This window comes from Lycium ferocissimum, chromosome 6, assembly GCF_029784015.1.
Source record: "Lycium ferocissimum isolate CSIRO_LF1 chromosome 6, AGI_CSIRO_Lferr_CH_V1, whole genome shotgun sequence".
In the NCBI taxonomy this organism is placed as follows: domain Eukaryota; kingdom Viridiplantae; phylum Streptophyta; class Magnoliopsida; order Solanales; family Solanaceae; genus Lycium; species Lycium ferocissimum.
The window spans coordinates 26,288,773-26,295,354 of NC_081347.1; positions in this window are offsets into that span (position 1 = coordinate 26,288,773).

Sequence of the window (6,582 nt, forward strand, 5' to 3'; positions counted from 1 at the left end):
TTTTTTAAAAACGACTAAATGTTAGAGCATTTGAAATCTATTTTCCTAACGTTTTGAAATGCAAATTTATTTTAACCTTTTATAATCAATTTCTCCAACCTTTTTAGGAGTTGTATTATAGTTTAAATTTTTTTAAAATTTGAAAAACAGGATTCATATTGTCGACATAGTTAAATTATTATAAATGATTGAAAAGATAAAATATAATTATAAAGTGAAAATAACAACAACAAATATGTAATTAAAATAAAACTTGAAAATTAAAATAATAGATGATCCAAAAGATTAAAATGAGTTGATTGCCAAATATTTTTCAATAACTCTTTGGAATGCTTGAAACCCGAGAAAAAAAATATAAAAAAGACCGCACTATAAATATTTTGGCAATATAGTACTCTCAAGTTATGATTTTTCCCAAAATAATATTATAACTTATCATACTTGAACTCGGAAAAGACAATAAAGAGGATATAGAAGTGCATAAATGTTATGTGATAGATAGACTCTTGATTAACAAATAGAGAGTGAATAATGTAAAAATATAAAATAATTTCCCTTGTCAGATTTTTTATTCATACAAAAACGATTTGGCAGTGATTAATATTCACCAAATTTTTACACGTACAAGATTCGAAATAGTGATTCATATTTCTCAAATTTTTACTCACATTGTCACTCCAATTAGTCACACATCTAAAAATTATTTGTATATAAAAAAATTACCTTTCTACTTAAATCAAGGTATACACATTACTCTCCAAAATAATTAACCATTTAGCTTATTATTGGAAAAAAAAAATAGGGCGCCCCAAATTTGAGGGCCTAAAGCATAAGCTTTAGAGGCTTTACCCTAAAGCCGGAGTTGAGTAAAAGATCAAAAGAAAGAACACAAAAGAGTGAAAGCCAAATATATCCTCCTATCTCAAAAAGAGGAAGACTAGGGGTGTGTTCGGTACGAAGGAAAATGTTTTCCAATTTTCTCATGTTCGTTTGATCAAAATTTTTGAAAAACAAGTTCCTTAAAAGTGGGAAAAATGACTTCCGTAATCAAAGTTGGGAAAACAAGTCCACAATTGGCGTTTCACCAACCACCCTAACACCACCCAACCCACCTCCCAACAATCAAACCCCAACAACTACCACAACCCCACGCACCTCCCCCACCCACCACCCCTCTATTAGCCCCACGCACCTCCCCTACTCCCCCCTAAATTTATCTATTTTGGATTTTCTCCACCACCCATCCCCCCCCCCCCCCCCCCCCCAAAAAAAAAAAATCAAAGTAGGCAAAACAAGCCCACAATTGACATTTCACCAACCACCCTGCCACCATCCAAACCACCCCCAACCATCAAACCCCAACAACTACCACAACCCTACTCACCTCCCCCACCACCCAAAAAAATAAAATTTTAAAAAGTTTTAAATTTACTTTTTTGGGTTTTGCTACACCACCCAACCCCCTCCAAAAATATTATTTGTTTCTTAAAAAAAGTTTTAAAAAGTCTTTTTGTTTAGTTTTTTACACCACCCACCCCGACGATATCCCCCCCCCCCCAACACCCCACCAGCCCCTCCATAAAAATTATTTTTTTAGCTAAAAAAAAAAGGCTTGAATTTTTATTTTTATTTTTTTGGTTTTATACGACTCCCCACGCTCCCCCCTCCAGAAAAAATCAGTTCTTTTTTTTGAAAGAAAAAGTTTTGAAAAGTTTTTTTAATTTTGGTTTTGTCGATACCCTAACCTCCCTCCACCCTCGCCCCAACACCCCGCCACCCCCTAAAAAAAGTAATATTAAAAGAAAAAAATTTGAAAAGCTTTTTAATTTTTTTTTAAAAAACGTTTTGAAAAAAAATTCTTTTTTTATTTTCTACACCCACCCAACCCCCCCTCCCCCACCCTAAATCGGCATCCCTTACCCCCTCCTAAATTTTCTACATCATATTTAATTTTACCTTTATAAAACATTTATAAAAATGGAAAGTTTGTGTGGTTAAATTTGGTGTGGGGTGGGCGGTTGGTTGTAGTTGGGGGTGGGGGTGGTTGGTGGATAAGAATTTTTTTACATTTTTCATAAAAGTTAAATAAAATATATGAAATATAAAATTTGGGAGGGGGTAGGTGGGAGGGTTGGATAGAGTGTTGGTGTGGGGTGGGTGGTGGTGTGGAGTAGGAGGGGGTGAAGATGAAGGGTTGGGTGGGGGTTGGATTTGGTTGGGGGTGGGTGGTAGAGGGTGGGTTCTTGGGGTTGGTGGGTGGTGGATAGTGGAGGTGGGGTGGGATTGGTGGGGCATGGGTGATATTTTTTGAAAAATGGTTTCTAACAACCAACCGAACATGAGAAAATAAGTAAAAAATTCACTTATTTTCCACAACCCAACCGAACATGAGAAAATAAGTAGAAATTCACTTCTTTTCCAAGAACACATTTTCTAAGAAAACAGTTTCCTCCATACCGAACACTCCCTAGATAATGAACTCAGTTATTCACTGCACTACCTTTAAAATCAAGTTGAAATGCATATGTTCACAACACATTATTGTCACGACTCAACTACTGGGCCATGACGGGTACCCGGCGCTGACTACCGAGCACCACCCATCATGCTATCTATCATACTCAACCTGGACATGCATCAATCTCAACACAAGACTTATCATGAACGATATCCAAATATCCCCCCAAAACATATATAACATATATATATATATATATATATATATATATATATATATATATAAGCCCACGAGGCTACAAAATGATGTACAAACATACCCTCAAACAGTCTCATAACATCTACGACCCACATATAAGTATTTACGAGCCTCTAACTGAAGTACTGAAGTTATAAGGACAGGACAGGACCTTGACATGCCCCAAATATGTACACAAACGAATATATCAATAAATAGCACCACCGGAGTAGTGGAGTGCTCCTGAGCAGCTGCTAATAGGCTCCTACGAATTTGTACCGCCGCCCTGTCTACCTGTGGGCATGAACACAGCGTCCATAAAGAAAGAACGTCAGTACAAACAATGTACCGAGTATGTAAGGCATATATGACAACATGATAAGAAAATAAGGCATATATGACAACATGATAAGAAAATATAGAAAACATAAGAAGAAAATATCACTACAACTGCTTGCCTCTTGAGGCGGAATCATGCATGCTCATTTTTACCTTTAAAACATATCACACATACATACATAAGCTGTCTAGATCAATAACATCATTAGCCCGTGTCCGGGGTAATCATCTCATGCCGCCCACTAGTGGTGTCTGCCCATGCCATTTATGGCATGGCGTAGTAAGCCGCCCACCTTAGCGGTGCTGCCTGGCCATCTAGGCACGGTGTAATCATTATTATATACTTATCATGAAGCATGCATAAGAGCTCAAATAAAAGCTGTACTCTATCGGAGTGACGTAAGGTCGGTAACCTCATGATCATCATGTCTCACCTTGGAGGAACTAGTATTATAAGGTGAGACTAGCAACAAAGAATAATATCAAAGAATCTATACAACAAGATCATCATTCTCATAAGCATCATATCATAAGCGTTAAAATCTCTGGACATGGAATCATCATTATCATAACACACCTCTTATCTTCATCTCATTAGAAGCTTTTAGTAATCATAGACTTAAAATTTTTGGGAGGTAAGAAAGTCATCATGGAAAGGTAGAGAAAATCATGTCATAGGAATCATGCCTTAGAAGAGAAAGGGCTAGCCTTACATACCGTTACGTCGCGCTAGCTTTTTCGACTAAATGCTTCCCTCCGATATTCACAATTCTACATTCAATAGAATTCGTACTAAGGTTAGATAACCGGAAACATACTTTAGGTCTCAATTAACAATCTAAAAGCTAACGAAAATTGGGCAACATATCCTTTGTTCCGACAACTTCCTCCATATAATAAACAACCCCCAAACTTCAATAACAACACCCACAATATCATAATCAACAAACTTCATCAAGCTTGACATTATTCCATTCTCAAAATCTCTTTTCAAAGTCATCCATAAACATAATTATGACACAACATCACATCCATTCATATATATTGCTTCTACAACATCTTTACCATCATTCATAGCAAGATTATACTCATTAAGTATTAAGAACTATGATTCAAGTCAAGTTACTATTCAATAATACCACTATTTCCATATTTGAACTTCATACTCTACTTTCTTCCATAATCCAAGTCTTTCAACCACTCAATATTCTTAATAACATGGAATGAACATAAAACTCACCTTTGATTATGTAGGAATGGGCTTTGGATGAGAATACTTCACTTGGAAAAAACCCCAACTTCATTTCCAAGGAAATTTTTAGCTTCCATCAACCCTAGTTAGTATCCTTCCACTTGATTCTACTAGTTTTTGGTATTTGATCTTTGATCTCCCTTGAATTTATGTTAGTAGGGTATGTAGAATATTCTAGGGTTCTTGAGACGATTGGTGAAGATGGAAAATGAAAAATTAGAACTTGGAACTTGTATTTATACTTGGAAATTAACTCAGCCCGATGGGATTATACGGACCCTTATACGGTCCGTATAATATTATGCGGTCCGTATAAGTGATCGTATAACTCTATCAGTGATGGCCCTTCACTGTAACGGTTATACGAACCATTATACGGACCGTATAATGGGTCGTATAACTCACCCTTTTTCCGAACTCACTCTTGTCGTTTCGTTTGATCTCCAACCCTTATGGAACCTTCTTAACACTTGGTTAACACTTCATTAACAATATGAATATCCTCATAACCCCTCTCCAAGGCATTACCAAACAATCCTTAATGCAATAGTTTACGAAACCTTTCCTAAACACCACTTATACTTCACTTGTCCTTATCAAACTTTATTTCACCAATTCATATAACTTCGAAATCTTATCGTATGCGCTCTAAAATTACCAAGTACCCTTCTTATAGTCATAAGAGCTTCATGTTAACCTTAAGCTCGCGTTAGTCTACTTATGACATAACGACATGAAATTTCCGAGGTGTAACAATTATGTTCTATTTATATTGTGGGTGGGTTATCGCTGGTCGGGTTTGTACGGGTGGGTTTTAGATTATTTTGAAAATTTGTTAATCTATATGGTCCCAAAAATAAAAGTCCATGTAGGCTGACACAATTAATGTCGTATCAGATTTGGCCATCGAAAGTTTGAGAAATCTAGCTAACTGATTTTGAAGTGACATAAGCATAGATAAATGACTTTTGTGTTATAAAAAAGTTAGAAACATGAATTTTACTAGATAATTTCAGATAGTTGAGTAACCATTTTAGTGATGACTCCCTTTCTAATACTTTGCCTGTACAAAGATTTACTAGCAACAATAGAAGTAAATATAACATTAGCACGCTTTAGTGAAAAGTTCAATCAATAACATCTTCAATACATTTAAACTACACCATGGAAGAAACCAAATTTTCAATTGAGAACCATTGACTGGGGTTATGCATGAAGAGATTAATTGCCTTTGAATTGTTTCATGTAGCGATAAAATCATTTACATAGCTAACTAGATACTCCAGCAACAACAACATCAACATACCGAGTGTAATTTCACAAGTGGGGTCTGGGAGGTTACTATGTACGCAGACCTTACCTCTACCTTTGTGGAATAGAGAGGCAGCTAACTATCCACTCCCTCTGTCTCAAATTATTTATAGTGATTTAAAAAAATAATTGTCTCAAATTATTTATCATTCTAGAAGCTTAAGACAAAATTAATTATTTTTCTCATTTTACCCTTAGTAGTAATTGTTCTTGAAGGCTACAAATATCTCAAGATGGCACATAAATAGAGTAAATATTCAAAGAAGAGAGATTATATCTTAGACTCAAAAAAGGTAAAAATAATCAAAAACACATCATAATCACTTTTTTCTTAAGGGATGTATAAACCATCAAACTGTGCCCATGTATATATACACAAGCCGACAAGGCTGCCAAAATGATATAACAAAATATGGACCAAGAAGGTCACAAGACATCTAACTGTACGAGTCTATCTACGAGCCTCTACATAGGGTGCATAACATAATAAGGCCAGGATAGGACCCATCCATGCCCATATACACAAAAAGAATCAAACCAACTGAACTGCAGCCCCGGAATGAGTGGAGTGTGCCTGTACAAACGCTGAGAAGGCAGGCTACGGGTCTGATCTGTCTCTCTGTCTACCTGCGGGCATGAACGCAACGTTCACAAACAAAATGACGCCAGCACGAATGATGTATGCGAATATGCATGAATAACAACATAATAAAGATATGAAAAGTAATAAGAGATAAGAGAAATCACCTGTCCATCTGAATGCATCTTAAGGCGAATATCGTGCATTCTTAGCTTTTAAAAAAAACATTTTCATAAATGTACATATATCATAATACCGTACCCGGCCATATAGGCTCGGTGTCAATCGTACCCGGCCATGATAGGCTCGGTGTGATCCCTACCCAACTGCAGTGGTGTGCACAATAGGTGTCGTACCTGGCCGACTATAGCGCTGCTCAGTATGAGAAAATACATACATGTATAT